The following is a 27,137-nucleotide window of genomic DNA, read 5'->3' as shown; positions in this document are numbered from 1 at the left end:
AGAGAATGCGGGACGGCTGGTGAAGTGGGCAGTAGAACTTGGTGAGTTCGACATCCGCTACCAGCCCCGACCAGCCATCAAGGCCCAGGTGCTCGCGGACTTTCTCGCTGAGTGCACTGTGCAGGAGGCGGAACCTAAGCCGCCGGAGACACCCAGCCTCGATCTCCCGATCTGGACGCTCCACATTGACGGGTCGTCGAACCCTGAAGGTGGAGGGGCTGGGCTGGTCCTCACCAATCCCGATGGAGTGATAGCCGAGTATGCCTTGAGGTTCGGATTTCCAGTGACCAACAATGAGGCGGAGTACGAGGCCCTAGTCGCGGGACTCAAACTCGCCAAGGAGCTCGGCATCCGGCGTCTGAAAGTCTTCACCGACTCCCAGCTGGTGGTCGGGCAGGTTCGAGGGGAGTTCGAGGCGCGGAGCCCGACCATGCAGAGCTACGTCCGGAAGGTGCAAACACTCATTCCCGGCCTCGGCAGTGTTGACATTCAGCAGGTCCCGAGGAGCGAAAATGCCAGGGCCGACAGGTTGTCCCGCCTAGTGGACGCAGACGCGCACAACTTGTCGAGGGCAATCTACCTGGAGACCCTGGATGCCCCGAGCATTGACGGGGCTGGAGCGGTGATGGCAATTGATCCGGAGCCGTCTTGGATGGACCCGCTCGTCGCCTACCTCGCCGAAGGAATCCTCCCTGAAGACGAAGATCAGGCCCGGCGGCTTGTAAAGAAGTCCGCCCACTACGTACTTTATGAAGGGAGGCTGTATCGGACCTCGTTTACCGCCCCCCTCTTAAGGTGCCTCCGCCCCGCGGAAGCGGCCTACGCCCTCGGCGAAGTCCACGAAGGCATCTGCGGATCGCACTTGGGGGCTAGGTCCTTGGCGCATAAGATCATGAGGCAAGGCTACTATTGGCCGACCTTGTTGGAGGACTCGAAGGACCACGTGCGGAAATGCGACGCCTGCCAGCGCCACGCCAACGTCCAGAGAGTCCCCTCTGTCCCCTTGGCGCCAATCACCGCGCCCTGGCCCTTCGCACAGTGGGGAATGGATATCCTCGGACCATTCCCCGTCGCTTCGGCCCAGCGGAAATTTGTGATTGTCGCCATCGACTACTTCACCAAGTGGGTGGAGGCAGAGCCACTGGCCACCATCACGGAGGCACAAGTCCGGAAGTTCGTGAAGAAGAACATCATTGTCCGATTTGGAGTACCTCGGGTCCTCATCTCGGATAACGGTCGACAGTTTGATAACAAGCACTTCCGGGACTTCTGCGAGGAATTCGGGATCGAGCATCGGTTCACATCCGTGTCGCATCCCCAAACCAACGGCGAGGCCGAGGTCACAAATCGGACAATCCTCCAAGGTATCAAAGCGCAGATCGGCCGGACGGGGCAAGCTTGGGTCGAGGAACTCGAGAATGTCCTTTGGGCGTATCGGACCACACAACGGACTCCTACTGGAGAGACGCCTTTCAGCCTAACCTATGGCACGGAAGCCGTTGCCCCCGTGGAGCTCGGACTCCCCTCGCCTCGGGTGGCCGCGCACCGACCCGAGGCCAATTCAGAGCAACTCTGAGGGAACTTGGATCTCTTGGAAGAGGCAAGGGAAATGGCTCAGGTACGGATGGCAATGTATCAGCAGAGGGTGGCCCGATATTACAACTCCAAAGTCCGACCGAAGCTTTTCAGAATTGGAGATCTGGTGCTGAGGCGAGCTAAGGCATCTCAACCTACGGAAGGTGGGAAGCTAGCGCCAAATTGGGAAGGCCCGTATAAAGTTCGTTGGGTAAACCGACCTGGCTCCTACCAGTTGGAAGCCCTAGATGGCCGAGAAATTCCAAGGGGCTGGAATTCCGCTAACCTGCGGATGTATTACCAGTAGAACAACAAGGTCAGAAAGACAATTTAAAAAGGACGATCCGGGTGACGTATACCCCTAGGTCCACGTGTCTCCGCTCGCGCCCAGGCCGCATCCTCCTCGAAGAACCTGCGTATCGCGGCCGCTCAACTAACACTCCTCACCAGCAGCAACTGGCGATCCGATTTCCCAGGTAACGCATTAATTAGCGTTTAATACCCTTCTCGTGTTCCCCCCAGGCAACGCTTGGAGGAGAGGAGAAACACGGTCGCGGCTGGGCACAGAGAAACCCCGATGGGCGGCGAGCGACAAGTGGCCGACCAACGAGTGGAATGTCCCGAGGCTCGGCCCTCGGATGCCTGGCTAACCCGATGATCATCCCGGGAGCAGACTAGCCGGAAGCCCCGACCGGTCGCCTCGGCTTGCGCCAGCCTTGGCCGACCAACGAGCGGAATTTCCCTGAGGCTTGACAACCCTCAGATGCCTGGCTAACCCGATGATCATCCCGGGAGCAGACTAGCCGGAAGCCCCGACCGGTCGCCTCGGCTTGCGCCAGCCTTGGCCGACCAACGAGCGGAATTTCCCTGAGGCTTGACAACCCTCAGATGCCTGGTTAACCCGATGATCATCCCGGGAGCAGACTAGCCGGAAGCCCCGACCGGTCGCCTCGGCTTGCGCCAGCCTAGGCCGACCAACGAGTGGAATCTCCCGAGGCTCGGCCCTCGGATGCCTGGCTAACCCGATGATCATCCCGGGAGCAGACTAGCCGGAAGCCCCGACCGGTCGCCTCGGCTTGCGCCAGCCTAGACCGACCAACGAGTGGAATCTCCCGAGGCTCGGCCCTCGGATGCCTGGCTAACCCGATGATCATTCCGGGAGCAGACTAGCCGGAAGCCCCGACCGGTCGCCTCGGCTTGCGCCAGCCTTGGCCGACCAACGAGCGGAATTTCCCTGAGGCTTGACAACCCTCAGATGCCTGGCTAACCCGATGATCATCCCGGGAGCAGACTAGCCGGAAGCCCCGACCGGTCGCCTCGGCTTGCGCCAGCCTTGGCCGACCAACGAGCGGAATTTTCCTGAGGCTTGACAACCCTCAGATGCCTGGCTAACCCGATGATCATCCCGGGAGCAGACTAGCCGGAAGCCCCGACCGGTCGCCTCGGCTTGCGCCAGCCTTGGCCGACCAACGAGCGGAATTTTCCTGAGGCTTGACAACCCTCAGATGCCTGGCTAACCCGATGATCATCCCGGGAGCAGACTAGCCGGAAGCCCCGACCGGTCGCCTCGGCTTGCGCCAGCCTAGGCCGACCAACGAGTGGAATCTCCCGAGGCTCGGCCCTCGGATGCCTGGCTAACCCGATGATCATCCCGGGAGCAGACTAGCCGGAAGCCCCGACCGGTCGCCTCGGCTTGCGCCAGCCTTGGCCGACCAACGAGCGGAATTTCCCTGAGGCTTGACAACCCTCAGATGCCTGGCTAACCCGATGATCATCCCGGGAGCAGAATAGCCGGAAGCCCCGACCGGTCGCTTCGGCTTGCGCCAGCCTTGGCCGACCAGCGAGCGGAAGAATTTCCTGAGGCCTAACCCTCGGATGCCTGGCTTAGCGCCGGAAGAATTTCCTGAGGCCTAACCCTCGGATGCCTGGCTTAGCGCCGGAAGAATTTCCTGAGGCCTAACCCTCGGATGCCTGGCTTAGCGCCGGAAGAATTTCCTGAGGACTAACCCTCGGATGCCTGGCCTAGCGCCGGAAGAGTTTCCTGAGGCCTAACCCTCGGATGCCTGGCTCAGCGCCGGAAGAGTTTCCTGAGGCCTAACCCTCGGATGCCTGGCTTAGCGCCGGAAGAATTTCCTGAGGCCTAACCCTCGGATGCCTGGCTTAGCGCCGGAAGAATTTCCTGAGGCCTAACCCTCGGATGCCTGGCTTAGCGCCGGAAGAATTTCCTGAGGACTAACCCTCGGATGCCTGGCCTAGCGCCGGAAGAGTTTCCTGAGGCCTAACCCTCGGATGCCTGGCTCAGCGCCGGAAGAGTTTCCTGAGGCCTAACCCTCGGATGCCTGGCTTAGCGCCGGAAGAATTTCCTGAGGCCTAACCCTCGGATGCCTGGCTTAGCGCCGGAAGAGTTTTCTGAGGCCTAACCCTCGGATGCCTGGCCTAGCGCCGGAAGAGTTTCCTGAGGCCTAACCCTCGGATGCCTGGCTCAGCGCCGGAAGAGTTTCCTGAGGCCTAACCCTCGGATGCCTGGCTTAGCGCCGGAAGAATTTCCTGAGGCCTAACCCTCGGATGCCTGGCTTAGCGCCGGAAGAATTTCCTGAGGCCTAACCCTCAGATGCCTGGCTTAGCGCCGGAAGAGTTTCCTGAGGTTTAACCCTCGGATGCCTGACCTAGCGCCGGAAGAACTTCGGGAATCAAAAGTCAGCAGCAACCGCCATGCGCCATAAAGAAGGCGGGAAGCTTGAAGCGCGCGCGCCTCTCCGAAGGATGGCGGCAATCTCGAAACATCGCTCCCTTCACCTGTTCCCCTTCTGGTTCCAGGCTCGGAAGCGGGGGGCTACTGTTATGGGGGAATTGAGCCGCCATGCCCCACGTGATCGGCACGCGTATCCAGGAAAGCTACAGCTGCCCTATGATCCAGCACTCCGACCCCGAGTCGGACCTCCTCGGCTCCGCAGCCCGACCCCGGGTCGGCTGCCCTATGATCCAGCACTCCGACCCCGAGTCGGACCTCCTCGGCTCCGCAGCCCGACCCCGGGTCGGCTGCCCTATGATCCAGCACTCCGACCCCGAGTCGGACCTCCTCGGCTCCGCAGCCCGACCCCGGGTCGGCTGCCCTATGATCCAGCACTCCGACCCCGAGTCGGACCTCCTCGGCTTCGCAGCCCGACCCCGGGTCGGCTGCCCTATGATCCAGCATTCCGACCCCGAGTCGGAGATCTTTTGATAACGACAGGCTATTCTCCAGAGGCACGCCGCGGCCTCCTGCTCCACTACTCCCTGCAACGGCTGTACCCGATGCTGCCCACGATCTCCTGTATCAACCGTACAAAGCGGAGCTCCACTACGCCCTGCCATGACCGTACCCAGCGCTGCTCCACGACGCCCCGTAACGGCCATGTCAGTGGCCATTCTATCGTGCCCCACGACGACAAACCCCCCTGAGAGACCTCCCAGCCAGGTATATATGCGGCTGGGGGGAGAAGGGGGGGGGTAAGCAATACCTCCCAGAGCACTCTCTCCCACTTGTGATTATCATCTCTCCTCCTCCAATCTCCTCTGACTTGACCGTCGGAGGGCCATCACCACCCTGGTGGTGGTGCAAGGCTTGTTTGCAGGTTCCTTGGCGGAAGGTGGAGCGCAACCAGCACCAACCAAGACAACTCAGGCGGAACCCCGTTCACACCGTCGTGTCAATCGTTCTCGGTTTGGACCACCAGCAACAATACCCATTTAAAAATGCACTTTTTACATCCATTTGAAATAACTTAAAGTCCTTAGAGCATGCAAAAGCTAGTAAAAGTCTAATTGCTTCAAGTCTAGCTACCGGAGCAAAGGTTTCATCAAAATCTATACCTTCTTCTTGATTATAACCCTTGGCTACTAATCTAGCCTTATTCCTTATTACAGTACCATTTTCATCAAGTTTATTTTTATAAATCCATTTGGTACTTATAATTGAATATTCAGTAGGTCTTTCAACTAGATTCCATACTTTGTTTCTAGTAAATTGGTTTAATTCTTCTTGCATTGCATTTATCCAATTTACATCTTTTTCAGCTTCTTCTATGTGTTTGGGCTCAAAATGAGAAACAAAGGCTAGATGACTATTTAAGTTCCTAAGGGATGCCCTAGTCCTAATAGGTTGAGATGGATCATCTAGAATTAATTCCTTAGGATGCCCGTGAGCATACCTCCAAGCTTTAGTTAGTCCATGATCCACAATAGCCTCTTGGCTTGATGATGCCTCTTCAATTAATTTTTGATTATCATCTTGTAATGTCATCTCATCTATCTTTTCTTCAAGAATTTCAGCATCGTCATCAAAATTAACTCTCTTACTAGAGGAGATATCACTCGAGTCATCAAAAACAACATGTATAGATTCTTCTATGACTAGGGTTCTTTTATTTAAGACTCTATAGGCTTTACTAGTTGTAGAGTACCCTAAGAATATAGCCTCATCAGATTTTGAGTCAAATTTTCCTAGATTATCTTTCCCATTATTATGAACAAAACACCTACATCCAAAAACATGAAAGTAGTTTACCTTTGGTTTTCTGTTTTTCCAAAGTTCATAAGGTGTTTTCTTTATAATGGGTCTCAATAAAACTCTATTTAATATATGACAAGAGGTATTAATAGCTTCTCCCCAAAAGTACTTAGGGAGGTTACTTTCACATAACATAGTTCTAGCCATTTCCTCTAGAGTTCTATTTTTTCTCTCCACAACTCCATTTTGTTGTGGTGTCCTAGGTGCAGAAAAATTGTGAGTTATTCCCTTTTTACTACAAAACTCATCAAATAAATGATTTTCAAATTCGGTACCATGGTCACTTCTAATAGCTATTACTGTAGTATCTCTAGCATTGGTTGCTTCCTTATGAAACTTTTTAAATACTGAAAAAGCTTGATCTTTATGTGCTAAGAACATAACCCAAGTGTATCTAGAATAATCATCTACAATGACTAAACCATATTTATTTCCACCTAGGCTTGTTGTTCTAGTTGGTCCGAATAGGTCCATGTGTAATGTTATGGGGGAATTGAGCCGCCATGCCCCACGTGATCGGCACGCGTATCCAGGAAAGCTACAGCTGCCCTATGATCCAGCACTCCGACCCCGAGTCGGACCTCCTCGGCTCCGCAGCCCGACCCCGGGTCGGCTGCCCTATGATCCAGCACTCCGACCCCGAGTCGGACCTCCTCGGCTCCGCAGCCCGACCCCGGGTCGGCTGCCCTATGATCCAGCACTCCGACCCCGAGTCGGACCTCCTCGGCTCCGCAGCCCGACCCCGGGTCGGCTGCCCTATGATCCAGCATTCCGACCCCGAGTCGGAGATCTTTTGATAACGACAGGTTATTCTCCAGAGGCACGCCGCGGCCTCCTGCTCCACTACTCCCTGCAACGGCTGTACCCGATGCTGCCCACGATCTCCTGTATCAACCGTACAAAGCGGAGCTCCACTACGCCCTGCCATGACCGTACCCAGCGCTGCTCCACGACGCCCCGTAACGGCCATGTCAGTGGCCATTCTATCGTGCCCCACGACGACAAACCCCCCTGAGAGACCTCCCAGCCAGGTATATATGCGGCTGGGGGGAGAAGGGGGGGGTAAGCAATACCTCCCAGAGCACTCTCTCCCACTTGTGATTATCATCTCTCCTCCTCCAATCTCCTCTGACTTGACCGTCGGAGGGCCATCACCACCCTGGTGGTGGTGCAAGGCTTGTTTGCAGGTTCCTTGGCGGAAGGTGGAGCGCAACCAGCACCAACCAAGACAACTCAGGCGGAACCCCGTTCACACCGTCGTGTCAATCGTTCTCGGTTTGGACCACCAGCAACAGTTGGCGCTAGAGGAAGGGCCCGAATCTCAGAACGATCGTAATGGCACGGCGAGGTGGTCGCGGAGCTTCCAATGCTTCCGGTCGCGGAGCCTCTCGCGCCTCTGGCCGGGAGGCTGCTGCGTCCCCAACACACTCTCAGCAGCATTCCACCGCTTCTCCTCCCATTCAGACGGTCGAACCTGCTCAGTTCGACCAGCTAGCCCAGCAGGTTCGCACCCTCGCGGAGGCAGTGCAGAATCTGCAGGGTGTGATCTCTCGGGTGCCGCAGCGGGCTCAGGAGCCGCTGCTCCCCGAGCACTCGCCTCTTCCTCACAACCCGCGCTCCTTCCTCTCCCATGGAGAGGAGCGCCGGCGCGGGGAGGATTCTCGAGTGCGGTCCATTCTGCCAGGACCTTCTCATCGGAGCTGCGCGGGGTACGAGAGGCGGACCCGGGCGCGTTCTCAGACACCCCAGTCCTCGAGGGGCCCGCACTCCAGTCGGTCCCCCTCGCGCCGCTCCTTGTCTCCCACCCACCGGTCGCGCTCCCTGGACCGGCGGGTGGACGATCTCCACAGACAGCTCCAGGTCCTGAAGGGCCACTCCAAAGATCCCTTCGCCGACTTGGAAATCTCCTCCCAGCCGGCGCTTGCCTCAAGGATCCTGCGAACCCTAAACCCGCCGGGGTTCAAAATGCCGGCGATCGAACCCTACGACGGGGCGGCGGACCCACGGGACCACGTGGAGAGTTTCAGGACTCTTATGCTCCTCCATGGAGCATCGGATCCTCTCCTCTGCAAGGCCTTCCCGGCGACCCTCCGCGGCCCGGCAAGGGCGTGGTTCGCCGGCCTGGAGGCTAATTCCATCCAGTCCTTCCACCAGTTCACCCGTCTCTTCATCAGCCATTTCGCCGTCAGTAGCCGGCGAAGACTGGTCTCCGACTCCCTCTTCGATGTCCGGCAGAACGAGGGAGAGAGCCTGCGGGATTATCTCACCCGCTTCAACAAGGCAACACTGGAGGTCCGGAATTTGAGCCAGGAGGTGGCTCTCTCAGCCCTGAAGCGAGGCTTCCGGAAGGGCAGACTCACCTTCTCCCTGGACAAACGCCTGCCGCGGAGCTTTCCGGAGCTGTTGTCTCGGGCAAACCAGTATGCAGACGCCGAGGAGGCAGCCTCCCACCGGAACAAGGAGGCCGCCGAGGCCCCTCTAAAGCCCGGGAAGAAAAGGCGAAAAGAGGCACCCCAGAGGAGGAGCCCGACGCCTCAACGCCGGCGCAGAAGCCCGTCACCAGCAAGGAACCACGGCGCCACACGCCCTCGTTCTCCGCACCGACGCTTCAACCGGTACACCCCACTCCTGGCCCCCCGGGCCCAGATCCTCATGGAGGTCAAGGGGCGGGAGGACCTCCCGGTCCCGAGGCAGATGAAGAAGATCCCTGGGAGGAAGCCTTCTCGGGCGTACTGTGAGTACCACCGAGACCACGGCCACGATACCGAAGACTGCTTCCAGCTTCGGGACGAGATCGAGGCTCTCATTCGCCGAGGGCGTCTCGGTCGATATGTAAACGACCGACGTCCCCCCGCAGACCCGCGTCCAGCCGACCCGGCCCCTCAGGAGCCTCGGGAGCAGAATCGACCCGTTGCGGGAGTGATCCACACCATCACTGGGGGCTGCTCTCGGCCCGTGAGGAACGCAGGGGGCTCGGCGGAAGTATCAGGAGTGGCCGTCGCGAAGAGGCAGCGGGTTGGAAATGTAATCACTTTTTGTGATGAAGATGTAAAGGGGGTTCAGACTCCCCACGATGACGCCATGGTGATCTCTCTCACTATGGCGGACTATGATGTAAGGCGTGTTCTTGTGGATAGTGGAAGCTCAGCTGATATTTTGTATTACGAGGCCTTCCAAAAGATGGGCTTTTCCCGACAATTGTTGCACAAAACATCCACCCCCCTCATAGGATTCACTGGAGACGCTATCTCGGCCGAAGGTGTCATCGAGCTGCCTGTGACTGCGGGCATTGCACCCGCAGAAGCCACGGTGCGGCTCGGGTTCTTGGTCGTCCGTGTCCCCTCGGCCTACAACGCTATCCTCGGACGACCCGGACTGAACGCCCTTCGCGCGGTGGTTTCTACCTACCATTTGCTCATGCGGTTCCCCACAGCGGCCGGGATTGGAGAGGTCCGAGGTGACCAGCCGACCGCACGGCAGTGTTTCCTAGCAACTCTCAAAGGGAAGAAGCCCATGGAGGCCCTAAGCGTCGAGTCACTTGACGCCAGAGACGAAGTGGCCTTGCGGCACGGGGAGCCGGCCGAGGGCGTAATCGAAGTTCCCCTCGAAGAAGGCCGCCCGGACCGCACGGTCCGGGTCGGTGCCAACCTCGACTTGGAAGCTCGGCTCCGGTTAGTGGAATTCCTCCGAGCCAATGCAGATGTGTTTGCCTGGTCGGCGGCCGATGTACCTGGGATCGACCCGGAGGTCGTTTCTCACGCCCTCAACGTCGACCCGACCCACCGACCAGTAAAGCAAAAGAAGAGACACTGTGCCCCGGATCGGATCCGGGTGGTCGACCAGGAGGTAGACAAACTCTTGGAGGCAGGTTTCATAAGAGAGGTGAGCTACCCCGAGTGGCTGGCAAACGTCGTACTTGTCCGGAAGGCGAGCGGGAAGTGGAGGATGTGCGTCGACTACACCGACCTGAACAAGGCGTGCCCCAAGGATAGCTTTCCGCTTCCACGGATAGACCAACTGGTCGACGCGACTTCCGGATATCAGCTACTGTCTTTTATGGACGCCTTCTCCGGCTACAACCAAATAATGATGGCTCCACAGGACGAGGAGAAAACTGCCTTCATAACAGACCGGGGGCTGTACTGTTACAAGGTAATGCCCTTCGGTCTGAAGAACGCTGGCGCCACTTACCAGCGCCTCGTCAATAAAATCTTCAAGGAGCAGATCGGCCGGAATATGGAGGTGTACGTGGACGATATGCTGGTAAAAAGCCGCCATGCAGACCAGCACATTGCAGATCTGGAGGAGACTTTCACCACCTTGCGAAAGTTTCGCATGAAGCTAAACCCAGCGAAGTGCGCTTTTGGTGCTTCGGCCGGGAGGTTCCTCGGTTTCATTGTCAACCAGCGCGGGATCGAGGCCAACCCGGACAAGATCAAAGCCATCCAAGATATGTCCCCTCCGACCAAAGTGAAGGAGGTTCAGGAGCTCGCTGGAAGGGTCGCCGCGCTCGGACGATTTGTGGCAAAGTCGGCCGAACGCTGCCAACCATTCTTCAAGGTGTTGAAGCGCCCAAAAGACTTCCTCTGGACGGCCGAATGTCATGCGGCGTTCGACCAGCTCAAGGAGTACATGGCGTCTCCTCCCCTGCTGTCCAAGCCGCAAGAGGGGGAGATGCTCTACCTTTACCTGGCGGTCTCCCCAACCGCAGTCAGCGCAGTACTGGTTCGGGAAGAGGCAAGACTTCAGAAGCCTGTATACTACATCAGCCGAGTCCTCCGGGATGCCGAGACGCGGTACACGAAGGCTGAGAAGATCGCCTTCGCGCTGCTGACTGCGACCAGGAGGCTTCGCCCCTATTTCCAGGCTCATTCTGTCACCCTTTTGACCGATCAACCACTGCGGCAGATTCTCAGCAATCCAGAGAATGCGGGACGGCTGGTGAAGTGGGCAGTAGAACTTGGTGAGTTCGACATCCGTTACCAGCCCCGACCAGCCATCAAGGCCCAGGTGCTCGCGGACTTTCTCGCTGAGTGCACTGTGCAGGAGGCGGAACCTAAGCCGCCGGAGACACCCAGCCTCGATCTCCCGATCTGGACGCTCCACATTGACGGGTCGTCGAACCCTGAAGGTGGAGGGGCTGGGCTGGTCCTCACCAATCCCGATGGAGTGATAGCCGAGTATGCCTTGAGGTTCGGATTTCCAGTGACCAACAATGAGGCGGAGTACGAGGCCCTAGTCGCGGGACTCAAACTCGCCAAGGAGCTCGGCATCCGGCGTCTGAAAGTCTTCACCGACTCCCAGCTGGTGGTCGGGCAGGTTCGAGGGGAGTTCGAGGCGCGGAGCCCGACCATGCAGAGCTACGTCCGGAAGGTGCAAACACTCATTCCCGACCTCGGCAGTGTTGACATTCAGCAGGTCCCGAGGAGCGAAAATGCCAGGGCCGACAGGTTGTCCCGCCTAGTGGACGCAGACGCGCACAACTTGTCGAGGGCAATCTACCTGGAGACCCTGGATGCCCCGAGCATTGACGGGGCTGGAGCGGTGATGGCAATTGATCCGGAGCCGTCTTGGATGGACCCGCTCGTCGCCTACCTCGCCGAAGGAATCCTCCCTGAAGATGAAGATCAGGCCCGGCGGCTTGTAAAGAAGTCCGCCCACTACGTACTTTATGAAGGGAGGCTGTATCGGACCTCGTTTACCGCCCCCCTCTTAAGGTGCCTCCGCCCCGCGGAAGCGGCCTACGCCCTCGGCGAAGTCCACGAAGGCATCTGCGGATCGCACTTGGGGGCTAGGTCCTTGGCGCATAAGATCATGAGGCAAGGCTACTATTGGCCGACCTTGTTGGAGGACTCGAAGGACCACGTGCGGAAATGCGACGCCTGCCAGCGCCACGCCAACGTCCAGAGAGTCCCCTCTGTCCCCTTGGCGCCAATCACCGCGCCCTGGCCCTTCGCACAGTGGGGAATGGATATCCTCGGACCATTCCCCGTCGCTTCGGCCCAGCGGAAATTTTTGATTGTCGCCATCGACTACTTCACCAAGTGGGTGGAGGCAGAGCCACTGGCCACCATCACGGAGGCACAAGTCCGGAAGTTCGTGAAGAAGAACATCACTGTCCGATTTGGAGTACCTCGGGTCCTCATCTCGGATAACGGTCGACAGTTTGATAACAAGCACTTCCGGGACTTCTGCGAGGAATTCGGGATCGAGCATCGGTTCACATCCGTGTCGCATCCCCAAACCAACGGCGAGGCCGAGGTCACAAATCGGACAATCCTCCAAGGTATCAAAGCGCGGATCGGCCGGACGGGGCAAGCTTGGGTCGAGGAACTCGAGAATGTCCTTTGGGCGTATCGGACCACACAACGGACTCCTACTGGAGAGACGCCTTTCAGCCTAACCTATGGCACGGAAGCCGTTGCCCCCGTGGAGCTCGGACTCCCCTCGCCTCGGGTGGCCGCGCACCGACCCGAGGCCAATTCAGAGCAACTCCGAGGGAACTTGGATCTCTTGGAAGAGGCAAGGGAAATGGCTCAGGTACGGATGGCAATGTATCAGCAGAGGGTGGCCCGATATTACAACTCCAAAGTCCGACCGAAGCTTTTCAGAATTGGAGATCTGGTGCTGAGGCGAGCTAAGGCATCTCAACCTACGGAAGGTGGGAAGCTAGCGCCAAATTGGGAAGGCCCGTATAAAGTTCGTTGGGTAAACCGACCTGGCTCCTACCAGTTGGAAGCCCTAGATGGCCGAGAAATTCCAAGGGGCTGGAATTCCGCTAACCTGCGGATGTATTACCAGTAGAACAACAAGGCCAGAAAGACAATTTAAAAAGGACGATCCGGGTGACGTATACCCCTAGGTCCACGTGTCTCCGCTCGCGCCCAGGCCGCATCCTCCTCGAAGAACCCGCGTATCGCGGCCGCTCAACTAACACTCCTCACCAGCAGCAACTGGCGATCCGATTTCCCAGGTAACGCATTAATTAGCGTTTAATACCCTTCTCGTGTTCCCCCCAGGCAACGCTTGGAGGAGAGGAGAAACACGGTCGCGGCTGGGCACAGAGAAACCCCGATGGGCGGCGAGCGACAAGTGGCCGACCAACGAGTGGAATGTCCCGAGGCTCGGCCCTCGGATGCCTGGCTAACCCGATGATCATCCCGGGAGCAGACTAGCCGGAAGCCCCGACCGGTCGCCTCGGCTTGTGCCAGCCTTGGCCGACCAACGAGCGGAATTTCCCTGAGGCTTGACAACCCTCAGATGCCTGGCTAACCCGATGATCATCCCGGGAGCAGACTAGCCGGAAGCCCCGACCGGTCGCCTCGGCTTGCGCCAGCCTTGGCCGACCAACGAGCGGAATTTCCCTGAGGCTTGACAACCCTCAGATGCCTGGCTAACCCGATGATCATCCCGGGAGCAGACTAGCCGGAAGCCCCGACCGGTCGCCTCGGCTTGCGCCAGCCTAGGCCGACCAACGAGTGGAATCTCCCGAGGCTCGGCCCTCGGATGCCTGGCTAACCCGATGATCATCCCGGGAGCAGACTAGCCGGAAGCCCCGACCGGTCGCCTCGGCTTGCGCCAGCCTAGGCCGACCAACGAGTGGAATCTCCCGAGGCTCGGCCCTCGGATGCCTGGCTAACCCGATGATCATCCCGGGAGCAGACTAGCCGGAAGCCCCGACCGGTCGCCTCGGCTTGCGCCAGCCTTGGCCGACCAACGAGCGGAATTTCCCTGAGGCTTGACAACCCTCAGATGCCTGGCTAACCCGATGATCATCCCGGGAGCAGACTAGCCGGAAGCCCCGACCGGTCGCCTCGGCTTGCGCCAGCCTTGGCCGACCAACGAGCGGAATTTCCCTGAGGCTTGACAACCCTCAGATGCCTGGCTAACCCGATGATCATCCCGGGAGCAGACTAGCCGGAAGCCCCGACCGGTCGCCTCGGCTTGCGCCAGCCTTGGCCGACCAACGAGCGGAATTTCCCTGAGGCTTGACAACCCTCAGATGCCTGGCTAACCCGATGATCATCCCGGGAGCAGACTAGCCGGAAGCCCCGACCGGTCGCCTCGGCTTGCGCCAGCCTAGGCCGACCAACGAGTGGAATCTCCCGAGGCTCGGCCCTCGGATGCCTGGCTAACCCGATGATCATCCCGGGAGCAGACTAGCCGGAAGCCCCGACCGGTCGCCTCGGCTTGCGCCAGCCTTGGCCGACCAACGAGCGGAATTTCCCTGAGGCTTGACAACCCTCAGATGCCTGGCTAACCCGATGATCATCCCGGGAGCAGACTAGCCGGAAGCCCCGACCGGTCGCTTCGGCTTGCGCCAGCCTTGGCCGACCAGCGAGCGGAAGAATTTCCTGAGGCCTAACCCTCGGATGCCTGGCTTAGCGCCGGAAGAATTTCCTGAGGCCTAACCCTCGGATGCCTGGCTTAGCACCGGAAGAATTTCCTGAGGCCTAACCCTCGGATGCCTGGCTTAGCGCCGGAAGAGTTTCCTGAGGCCTAACCCTCGGATGCCTGGCTTAGCGCCGGAAGAATTTCCTGAGGCCTAACCCTCGGATGCCTGGCTTAGCGCCGGAAGAGTTTCCTGAGGCCTAACCCTCGGATGCCTGGCCTAGCGCCGGAAGAGTTTCCTGAGGCCTAACCCTCGGATGCCTGGCTCAGCGCCGGAAGAGTTTCCTGAGGCCTAACCCTCGGATGCCTGGCTTAGCGCCGGAAGAATTTCCTGAGGCCTAACCCTCGGATGCCTGGCTTAGCGCCGGAAGAATTTCCTGAGGCCTAACCCTCAGATGCCTGGCTTAGCGCCGGAAGAGTTTCCTGAGGTTTAACCCTCGGATGCCTGGCCTAGCGCCGGAAGAACTTCGGGAATCAAAAGTCAGCAGCAACCGCCATACGCCATAAAGAAGGCGGGAAGCTTGAAGCGCGCGCGCCTCTCCGAAGGATGGCGGCAATCTCGAAACATCGCTCCCTTCACCTGTTCCCCTTCTGGTTCCAGGCTCGGAAGCGGGGGGCTACTGTTATGGGGGAATTGAGCCGCCATGCCCCACGTGATCGGCACGCGTATCCAGGAAAGCTACAGCTGCCCTATGATCCAGCACTCCGACCCCGAGTCGGACCTCCTCGGCTCCGCAGCCCGACCCCGGGTCGGCTGCCCTATGATCCAGCACTCTGACCCCGAGTCGGACCTCCTCGGCTCCGCAGCCCGACCCCGGGTCGGCTGCCCTATGATCCAGCACTCCGACCCCGAGTCGGACCTCCTCGGCTTCGCAGCCCGACCCCGGGTCGGCTGCCCTATGATCCAGCATTCCGACCCCGAGTCGGAGATCTTTTGATAACGACAGGCTATTCTCCAGAGGCACGCCGCGGCCTCCTGCTCCACTACTCCCTGCAACGGCTGTACCCGATGCTGCCCACGATCTCCTGTATCAACCGTACAAAGCGGAGCTCCACTACGCCCTGCCATGACCGTACCCAGCGCTGCTCCACGACGCCCCGTAACGGCCATGTCAGTGGCCATTCTATCGTGCCCCACGACGACAAACCCCCCTGAGAGACCTCCCAGCCAGGTATATATGCGGCTGGGGGGAGAAGGGGGGGGGGTAAGCAATACCTCCCAGAGCACTCTCTCCCACTTGTGATTATCATCTCTCCTCCTCCAATCTCCTCTGACTTGACCGTCGGAGGGCCATCACCACCCTGGTGGTGGTGCAAGGCTTGTTTGCAGGTTCCTTGGCGGAAGGTGGAGCGCAACCAGCACCAACCAAGACAACTCAGGCGGAACCCCGTTCACACCGTCGTGTCAATCGTTCTCGGTTTGGACCACCAGCAACAGTAATAATTCTAGAGGTCTAGAGGTAGAGACACATTTTATGGATTTAAAGGAGTTCCTAGATTGTTTGCCATATTGACACGCTTCACATATTTTATTCTTTTCAAATCTTAGTTTTGGCAAACCTATCACAGAATCTCTTTTAACTAGTTTAGATATTGTGTCCATGCTTGCATGACCTAACTTACGGTGCCATAACCAACTAGCATCATTGTCCTTAGTTTCATTAACAACTAAGCATGGGTTGTGTTTGGCAAGATCCTCAAGATCTACAACATACATATTCCCACGTCTTATTCCTTTAAAAACTAAACTATTATCATTTGGATTTGTTATGATGCATAGTGATGGTTTAAACATAACATTATAGCCTCTATCACATAATTGACTAATGCTTAATAAATTATGCTTAAGACCATCAACATATCGAACATTATCAATAAAAGTAGAAGGGGTAATTTGAACTTTACCTATACCAATGATGTGACCTTGGTTATTGTCTCCAAAAGTCACAGCACCTCCCTTCTTAGCTTCAAGGGTGAAGAATTAATCCTTGTCACCCATCATGTGTCTTGAGCAGCCACTATCCAAGTACCAGCAATTTTTGTTGACCTTGGCTGCAAGACACTCCTACACAAGCAAATCATGTAATCTTAGGTACCCAAGTTTTCTTGGGTCCTTCATGGTTAGTCATGTTGGTTCCTTTTGGAACCCATACCCTTTTAATTTTTTCTTTTGTTTTTCCTTTTCTATAATTACACACATTTGCCTTATGTCCTAATTTTCCACAACAAAAATAGGTTATTTTCTTAGTTTTACTTTCTCCTGCTTTAACAAAGAAGTTACTAAGAAGTTTTTGCTTATTTTTAGGTTTATATCCTAAACCTGCTCTATTGAATACTGCACGTTGACTATTAAGTATCATATTTAATTTTTCAGAACTATAAGTAAATTTCTCAACCAAAGGTTTGTATTTTCCAAGTTCTTTAGTTAGAGTTTGTTTTTCCGTTTTTAGAGTATTCAAGTCTTTTATGAGATTTTCGTTTAAGATTTGTTTATTGTTTTTAAGTTCTGAAATTTCCTTAGTTAGTTTTCATTATCTTTACTTAAGGTGTTAGTTTTTTTAATTAAGAGTTGGTTGCTTGTCTTAAGTTCTAGATTTTCTTTGGTGATACAGTCCTTATCCTTAACTAGTTTATCATATTTATGTATGTAAGTTTGATTAGCTAGTTTTAGCTCTTTATTCTTAATGTTTATAGCCTTATATTCAATCATTAGTTCATTAAATGCATCATAAAGTTCATCAAAAGTAAAATCTAGATGCGTTTCGAATGTTACCTCATTTTCGTTGGCCATGAAGCAGAAATTGGCCTTTTCTTCTTGTTCCTCATCCGATGATGAAGATGATGCGTCGGAGTCCGATAAGGTGGTGACAAGGGCTTTCTTCTTCTTGTACTTGCTGCCCTTCTTAAGAAAGGGACACTCAGCTCTGATGTGTCCCGGCTTCTTGCACTCATAGCATCCAATCCCCTCATTTTCCCTTTCCTTACCTTTATCCTTGCGATAGAAATTTGAGGGGCCTCTCCTTTGATGATAGGACTTCTTGTGGTTGATGAATTTTCTAAACTTGCGCACAAGAAGAGCCTCATCATCATCTCCCTCATGATCTTCTTCTTCACTGCTGCTACTGCAAGACAAATCTTTGTTAGATGATGTGGATTTAAGAGCTATTACCTTTTTCTTATGTGAGGACTCTTCTTCGCTGTGTTGCTTCATGGTTAGCTCGTGAGTCATTAGGGATCCAAGGAGCACTTCAAGTGGAAGCTTGTTCAAGTCCTTAGCTTCTTGGATTGCCGTCACCTTGGCTTCCCATGACCTTGGTAGACATCGAAGAATCTTCCTGACAAGCTCACTGTTAGTATAGTTTTTGCCAAGGCTTTTTAGGCCATTGACAATGTCAGTGAATCTAGTGAACATGCAAGTGATTGTTTCATTAGAATCCATTTTAAATAGTTCATACTTATGAACCAATATATTTATTTTGGATTCTTTGACTTGATTCGTGCCCTCATGGGTCACTTCAAGTCTATCCCAAATCTCTTTTGTAGAATTGCATGTAGAGACTCTATTTAATTCATTCCTATCTAGTGCACAGTAAAGCACATTCATTGCTTTGGAATTGAGTTGTGCCTTTCTCATGTCGTGTTCATCCCAATCCTTTTCGAGTTTGGGTACAGTGACCCCCTCTACATAAATGGATGGGATGTATGGCCCATTTGCTACAATGGTCCACATCTCATAGTCTTGGGCTTGGATGAATATTCTCATCCTAGCCTTCCAATATGAGTAGTCAGATCCATTAAAGAATGGGGGTCTTTGGGTGGACTGACCCTCAATGTGGGAAGATCCAAATGGGGTTGTCATTTTGATCTTTGACTCTTAGGGTAGAAGAGTTTAGGCTCTGATACCACTTGTTGCCCAGATAGACAACCCAAGAGGGGGGGTGAATTGGGTTTTAAAATAATTTGGCTATTAAAACTTTTGTGGATAACTAATTAATGCTTTTGCGTGATGATTAATTAGTTTCTATGTGCGGTGAATGAAATGCGAGAGATAGAGAGAGACAAACAATCACAAACATAATGTTTTATAGTGGTTCGGAGCTAACCCTTGCTCCTACGTCCACTCCCCAAGTCTCACTTGGGAATTCACTATAACCCCTTGGATTACAGCCGGTTGTTTTCCAAGCTCACAACCAAACTTGTTGTTTTACGAGCTCACAACGAACTCGGTCGGTTTTCCCAGGCTCACCGACTAGAACCACCCCGATTGTTTTCCCGGGATCACAATCGAACCCTTACACACGTTGGTTTTACACTCGGCTCACCAACCAACCTCTATACCTTTGATTCAATCCCCCGATTGAACCAAGCAAAGACAAGATGGAAGTAAAAAGGAGTAACAGAAAAACAGAGCTTCTCAAAAGCAGATAAATAACAATATAAACAAAGAGAAGTTAGAAGCCCTCAAACACGTTTGAGTTGGAGTAGAGTAGGGCTTCTTGAACTTCGGGTCTCCTCTTGAATGTCTGGTCGACTTGAATGCAGGAGAAGATCTCTTTCAATGTTGGGAAGAAGTAGGTGGATGCAGTTAATGTTGCTCTTCCCTCTTTTTCGTTGAAAACCAGGTTGCAGAGATTGAAAGCTTGATTACTTTGAGTGGAATGGTTGTTCTCTCCCTTGCTACAGTCTTCTGTGGCTATTTAAGCCATCCCCCACGGAAACTAGCCGTTAGAGACCTTTTTCTGCCCGTTCTGCATACTCTGCACAGCCTGACAATATGTCCGTTGGTGGGTTGGAGTCGACTCGCGCGATCAGGAGTCGACTCGGCTGTAGCGGAAGTCGACTCATGCTTTTCTGGAGTCGACTCGGCAACTGTTCCGGATTTGAATTAAAGTCGCCTCTTCGACTGGGAGTCGACTCGACTTGACCCGGAGTCGACTCGCCAACTTCAGGAGCTGACTTGGCATTTTCGGAGTCGGCTCATCCCATGGAGTCCGTGGATCTATTTTTGAACTTGGTCCACTCGAGTCGACTCGACAATCCTGGGAGTCGACTCGTCGCTCAGAGCCCGAACTCTCGATCTACTGTCTTTTGGCTCGTCCAGTCTTGGAGTCGACTCGAACTGTTCCGGAGTCGACTCGGCTCTCAGTTTTCGAAACTTAGTCTTCTGTGTTTTTAGTGAAGCGCTGCCTTGGAGTCGACTCGAGCTGTCTGGGAGTCGACTCGAATCTCAGAGACACCAAATTGGTCTTCTGTCTTCTTTGGGGTCGCGGTGTCTCGGAGTCGACTCGTGTAATGCGGGAGTCGACTCGAATCTCAGAGTCCGAAAAACGCTCTCTGACTTTTGCCTTGTGTACTGCTGAGAGTCGACTCTCACTATTTTTGGAGTCGACCTGCCAACCATCGGAGTCGACTCGCGTTCCACAGGAGTCGACTCGAATCTCAGGGTCGAAAACCGCTCTCTGACTTTTCCGCCTGTAACTCCTTGGAGTCGACTCATACTTCTCCGGAGTCGACTCGGTAAACATCGGAGTCGACTTGCGCACTTCAGGAGTCGACTCGCTGACAGATTTTGAGTTGATGCTTTCTGTTTGTCTGTCTGTTCTCAGTTGGAGTCGACTCGTAATGGTCAGGAGTCGACTCGAGCCCGTGCCAGTGATCCTGATACGCTTGGAGTCGACTCGTAATACTCTGGAGTCGACTCGAGTCTCAGACTTTGGTTCAAACTGACTTCTTAACTTATCCAAAATATTATGAACCAAGTCTTGAGACACTTAGACAAGATTTTCACTGAAACACTTAATTGAATTCATTAGTAAACATAAGATATACTCAAATGCTTTGAGCTCATCAAAATCAAATAGGGATTTTAATCAATCACTCCACAGGGACAAAATAGACTTGGCATAAAAAAAAAATATTGAATTTATAAAAAGTTACATATATTTTGCCACTTGTAATCAATAATTGTGGTATATTATTAGTACCATTGGACTAGAAAAATAGAACTATGCTATTGGCTTCAAAAATATGAACATCCAGGAAAAATATTTATCAAACCAAAAGTCAAGAAATTAACAACTAATATACCAAATCAATTAGTAGTATGCTCTAACTCAAACCAAAGTTTCAATCTTAAAATAACATTATTAAATTTGGAAGATTGACTCTTCTTACAAGGTCCTTTCAAACATGATGTAAAAGTCAATAAAAGTAGAATACCTTTAAGATTCTTTAAAATCGATAGTCACACAATCTTCAGAGGGTGTGGGCCTAGGAGAACCATCAATCGGCAAAAAGTTGAGATAAAGAATACAGCCTTCATAGCAACCATATTCAACAAGGCTGCGCTGATCTTCCTTCATCAGACAACCATTGTTATGCGTGAGCAAAAGCCTACTTTCTTCAAATTCCTCTTTCTTTGCGATCTCTCTCTTCAAACCACTAACAGTTTCTTCATCTCCCACCTCTATATAGAAAAACCTACCAGTGAGCATCTCTATTCCCAATCTCATCTTGTCTTGCATTTCTTGGACTCTGTTGACCTTTTTATAGAGGGGTCTATCCTTAGTACAATCTACTTATTGAGACATATGGCAATCATGCTCCACTTTATATCGCGACCATATCAAATAAGATTTTTAGTAGATATATACTTGGAATATTATTAATTATAAACTAAAATATTATAATTCATTAATTTTTGGTAATTGTTATTAGGATTTATTTAGTAACTTTGAATTTCTATATATCTAATTGGCAAGGCCAAAATAGGGTGCATCGAATAATGCAAATTAATAAAGAATGTGTAAACCTAATTTTTTTATGTCATTCAAAAAATGATATGTCATCCTTATTAGGATAAGCACCGCAAGAAAGTTTTGTACGAAATAACTTTCAATAGATGTTATTTTTGCAATTAACTGCCATAACTATTTGTTTGAATACTTAGAAGGACATTATTCATATAGAAATCTATTAGTAGCCACTGTCCAAAGGTAGTTATTGCTAAATTTAACCATTTCCTCAGTTGCAAAATTCTTCTAGGTATGTTTTTCTTTTTACTCGCTCTATAAGGTTCAACCTGCTCCAAAATTTATTTTGGTCTAATTAATCATTTTATGTGATTTTTTAAGCTACCGATGTATAAAATACGACTAATGAAGGTTTATCTAATTTCTTTCTTTTGATCTAGTTCCTCTTTGGTATTTCTTTTAATTTTCTTTTTAGTGCGATCACTTGGTGAATTGTAAAGTCCTCACGACCGAGATACAAAGGAACCATTTTCTCATTGAGTTTGCCATAAACCTCAATTACCCAATAGTTTGAAAACTTGGAAACATACTTAGTACATGATTTGGTGTTTACATGAAAATATAGCTTATCATGTCTTAATCATAAGAAAAAAAGATTACATCATGATTCCTATTTAAGATTTTTAGCCTAACTCTTTGAAAAGCTTGGTTGTCAGGACATCTAACCGAAGCCTAGTCAACTGGGAACTTTAGTAACCTATTTTCAAAACAAAAGGTAAAGTTTTAAAAACAAGGGTTTTTTGCATGGATACCCTTCTAAATATTGGACTTTGCGTGAATACCCTTCCAAAATTGATATTTGCATGTATACCCTCGTAAAATACTTGTTTTGCTGTTCAACCCTTTTTTATTCTTATTTTTGCATATATACCCATGTCATCTAACGCCGTTAAAAAATTAGCGGTTTCAAATTAAAATGACTAAAATACCCTTAATGGTTAGGCGTACAAATAGAAATTTTTATAAGGGTATACAAGCAAATAGTAACTTTACAAGGATATTCATACAATTTTCTATATTTAGAAGGGTATATATGCAAAAAAAAACTTAGTAGATGAAAAGAATTGAGATACATTTATTAATGTGATAGCCTTTATAATCCTATATTTATTAGGAAATGCATTTGGTTCTATGACGAGAGGCCTGTTTCTTTATCATGAATATAACAAAAATATATAATAGGATTTATTCTCAAATAAAATATATGGTATGCAGCTGGAAACCAACAAATAGAGCTTCAATATAGGTTCACAGTAAAAAATAGGAAAGAAATAAAATCAGCTACAATAATTATTATTGTTCTTCTAACACTTGTAATGATTTTTTTTTGGTTCAGATTAATAAAAGAAAAATAGTATAAATCAATGAAAGGGAAGAGAGGGTAACATGATATTGAAATATTTTTTAATAATCAACAGATAGGAGAGATATGAAAGATTTGAAAGATAGATCGCTCCAAAAGATAAGTTTTGCGGTTAGAAGAATTTTTGTTTATCATATGTTGGATTACAGAACTGGGAGGAATAGGAAGGAGATTGCGAGCGAGCTGCATCGCGAACGCCCGCGATCAGGATCCTGATACGCGGGGGGCGGGGGGGGAAGCCCACAGGGGGTGGGGTGGGGATGCCGAAAGGCGGGGGGGAAGCCCGCGGGGGTTGGGGAAGCTGGGCGCGGCGGTTGGGAAGCCCACGGGGGGGACGGCGGGGGGGAGCTCGCGGGAGGGACGGCGGGGGGTGAGGAGAGAACGGCGGGGGGGGAGCTCGCGGGGGGGACGGCGGGGGGGAGCTCGCGGGGGGGGGGGGGGGGGACGGCGGAGGCGAGGAGCTTGCAGGTGATGGGGAAGACGCGCTGGGGGGGGTTGGAGTGGTGTAAGGATTATAACGTTATTTCAAATTTTAATTTTATTTTTAATTAATATAAATATTATTTTTTTAATACCATTAAAATAACTGTTATATTAGGGGTATTTGTACAATAACAGAGTTTTACAAGGGTATACATGCAAATATTAATTTTGAAAGAATATTCATGCAAAATCTAATATTTAGAAGGGTATCCATGCAAAAAGCCCTTAAAAACAATATGGTTAATATTCATGTTCGACCATGCATATAAATAAGGATTCTTTGCACATAAACATTTACAAATCTAACTTATTGAATATCCACCCCGAAAGTAACTATTTACATACGCACCCCTCAAACATCCTGGTTTTGCATGGATGCCCCTCCTATTAGATGTTTGGCTAACAATTCTAACAAATAACCCTTCCGAATATCATTTGGCATAATTATCCTTTTATGTTAACATCCCTACATTTGTTATATATTCCTCAAGAATATTATTGTAAGGGGTGATAAAATTATTTTATTCTTAAAATGATTACTTCTCAACACCGTCAACTAAAAATATAACCGCATATGTATTCATGCAAAAATATGAAGTTTTAAGAGATACATATGCAAATAGTAATTTTCGAAGGCTAGAAATACAATAAGCTATTTTTGTAAGGGTAATGAACAAAAAAAAAAGGATAAAAAAGGAAGAAGAGGAATAACATGACAAGAGAAGAAAATGATCTTTTTAATGAGTAGAGCAAGAACAAGAGGAATGACATGAGAGTGGGCCATTGAACAACTAGGCAGCATATTGAAGGCTTGCTAGTAGTAGAATAGGTATTGGAAAGCTTCATAAGAGCCTCCAGTTGGTGATACATATGCGAAGGAGAAGGTTCCGAGGTAAGAAGAAATAGGGAAAGGAATAAGCAAAGTAAAAGCATCTTGTAAGTTATGTATTTTCACTTTCAATTTATGTAAAATAAAAAATTATTTCAGTATAATAGTGAAAATAAGGTAATGAAAGAAAGTACAAATAAAAAAAAAGTTATTTTTTCTTCTAATATAAGTCTACTCTGCTGCTATGTAAGTAATCTATGCTTTACAAGTGCATAAGTAGACCGCCTAGGCACCTATACAGCACTCTTAACAACACTATCAAAAAGAATGTAAAGCATTTTGGCCAAAGTTTTTGAGAAAGGTTATTTCTGCAATTAACTCCTATTAGTAGTAATTTGGACACTTAAAAATAAGATAGTCATATCGAGAACCATTGTTACTAACTAACAAAGAAAGTCATTTCTGCAATTGCGTATCCCTTTTACTATAAAAAGGGAAAGAAGGCTTTATTCGGGCTCTAGATGCACTATCTATTAGACAATTGATATCGATAACAACATGGACAAGGCTCTAAATCTATCCATTACCTTTTACTTTTCTCTTTTTCCTCCCCCTCCTTGGTGTAGACTTAATTAACTCTAGAGTTTATTTTAGTTTTATCAATCATTTTGTGTTGTGTTTTCAATGATGTGTTTTCAATGATGTATGTAGTTGCCATGGATGCATGGCACCACAGTTTCGAGGATTTCGCAGTTTGATGGCACCAACCATTGATTGTTCGAAGGGAAAGTCTTTCCAATGGACACCAGAGGGCCGGCGAGCTTGGACAAAATCAAAATCAAGAGATTTGAGCCACACCAGTCTTTAGCTCTTCCTAATTTCAATGAAGTTTTGTGGTGGAGTGTGATGCTTCTTCAAAGGAAGTTGGACCTATATATTCTCAGTCAAGAAGGAAGGCACATAACATTCTTCATTGAGAAGCTATATTCACCTACTCATGATGCTTAATTTTATGTGGTTGTTCAAGCTCTCTGGCATTAGAGGCTTTGACATCAAGTGTTTATTCTACTCATCGATCAGGAGACTTTGAGGAATGTTCAAGGGAAGGATATGCTGGGTAATCGGTGTGTGAGTTAGGTGAATTTTTTGTCTGCAGGAGTACCACCTCCAAAGCATAGGTTAGGATCTTTGAATTGGGTAGTTGATGCTTCTAGGAGGAGGGCATGACTGCTTACTGTCATGAAGGTCCGAGCGATTGGTTTGGACTCTTTCAGAGATCCGTATGCAGAGGACCAGTGTTTAAAGAGCTTGATGGCTGAAGTGTGGTCTTGCAAGAGGCCTTGACTACAAAGTAAAAGATGGTCATATATTTAGAGGAGTCCAGCTTTGCATTCCAAACTGCTCATTGAGGGAGAAGATCATTGAGGGGCTCCATGGACAAGGTCACTTCGGCAAGGACTAAATATTTGCTTTGGTCTACAGTGGCTACTCTTGGTCCAAGATGAAGCATGATGTAGATTGTGTTCTTGGAATTGCCAGAAGAACACCGAGGGATTGGATCCTGTTTTTGTTCTTGTGGATCGCCTTTCCAAGATGGTGCGTGCCTTCAATATTGTTAAATTGTTCTTCAAAGAGACAAGTGCATCTCGAGTCTATTCATAAGTCTGTCTCCGAATGGATTAGGGGCGCAAACGGGTTGCTTGAGCTCGATTCGGATCCGAGCTCGACTCCACTTACCTACTACCGAGCTCGAGTCGAGCTCGAGTAAGAAAAATTGCATATGCATGCGCTCAACTCAGCTCGGCTCAATTGCACCCCTAGAATAGACTGAAGCAGTAGGCAAAAAAAAGTCCATGCAGTTACCTTTCATGTTATATACACCAGAATTCTGTGGTGTGCATACATACACATGTATGCACAGCATAGAAAATGCTCTCGAGCATTTCCCTAGGTTCATCCACTTCATCCATTTATACCAGAAATTTTGTTCCCCTGCTTGTGGGTGAGAATCAGGTGCCAATTCTACCATTCATCAAGCTCCAACACAAGACAGTTCTCTATATTTCTATGTTGAATACCAAATTTATTCTCTGTTCTTTTGATTTCCATCTTACAACATCGATGATTGCAGCCAAAACTTCAACTGTTGCCGTAGAATTTCATACAAGTATCTTCATGAAATAATCTCATTTTTTCCACCATTTAGTTAGTATTCCACTATTCAAGACTGTCACGGCGTGTTCTTTTGATCTCCATCTTCCAACTACCATAATTAAAACGAAAAGTTCAGCTCTTGCTAATTCTACGGCAATTACCTTTACAAATAATCCTGTTTTCCCACCTTTTACTTAGTATTCTACTTTTCTTGACTCCGAATTGGGATTGGGATGTATGAATTGACAAATGGAATTGAATCAAGAAATTTAAGCAGAGACAGATGGCTACTGATCATGAAGAAGACAGAACTAGAATCAGACAACAAAACAACTAGACAACTAAATTGCTGAAAAACAACAAGGAACGAATCATACTCCTCTACCCCCTAATGATGGCCCACCGGTGGAAGAAGCGGGTGTTCCTGTTGCCCTCCTTCATCCATGGGATCTGGGACTTCTGTCTCCAGAACATCTCCTGCTGCCTTAGTAAGGAGTGGTGCATGGCGAGTTTGTGCCGCAGTACACCCAAGTCGGCCTCCGGTAGCCCACCCATACTATCCTCCCTCCCCTAAAGCTCAGCAATAGACACCTCCACCTCCTCCGGCCTTCTAAATATATCCTCTGCTACCTTGTAGTTTCACCTGCGGAGTCTGCGCTTGGTAAGCTCCAGCCTGCACGAAACCCTCTACATGACATCACCTCGCACCGGCATCGTCCAAGCCTCTCAGACAATGTTCCAGGATTTGGGGGTATGACAACCACATCTTCTTAAAGAAGAACGGGGGTCGATGGCTGATGTAATCTGCTATAGAGATCAGGAGCAGGCAATGGTTAGAGGCGATCTGGGGACCTTGATAAGCTAGGAAGCTCTGAAACCTCGAGTTCATTCACCACATGGTTCTGGGGACCTTGAGGTAGATTTTTTTTTTTTTGGGGACAAAATTGGCCTATACTAAATGACCAAGTAGGAGTCTTTGGT

The sequence above is a fragment of the Phoenix dactylifera genome, chromosome 3 (assembly GCF_051530095.1).
Source record: "Phoenix dactylifera cultivar Ajwa chromosome 3, Ajwa_hap1_PhDact_Kaust_v1.1, whole genome shotgun sequence".
Classification (NCBI taxonomy): domain Eukaryota; kingdom Viridiplantae; phylum Streptophyta; class Magnoliopsida; order Arecales; family Arecaceae; genus Phoenix; species Phoenix dactylifera.
Note: the sequence above shows the minus strand (reverse complement) of the source record.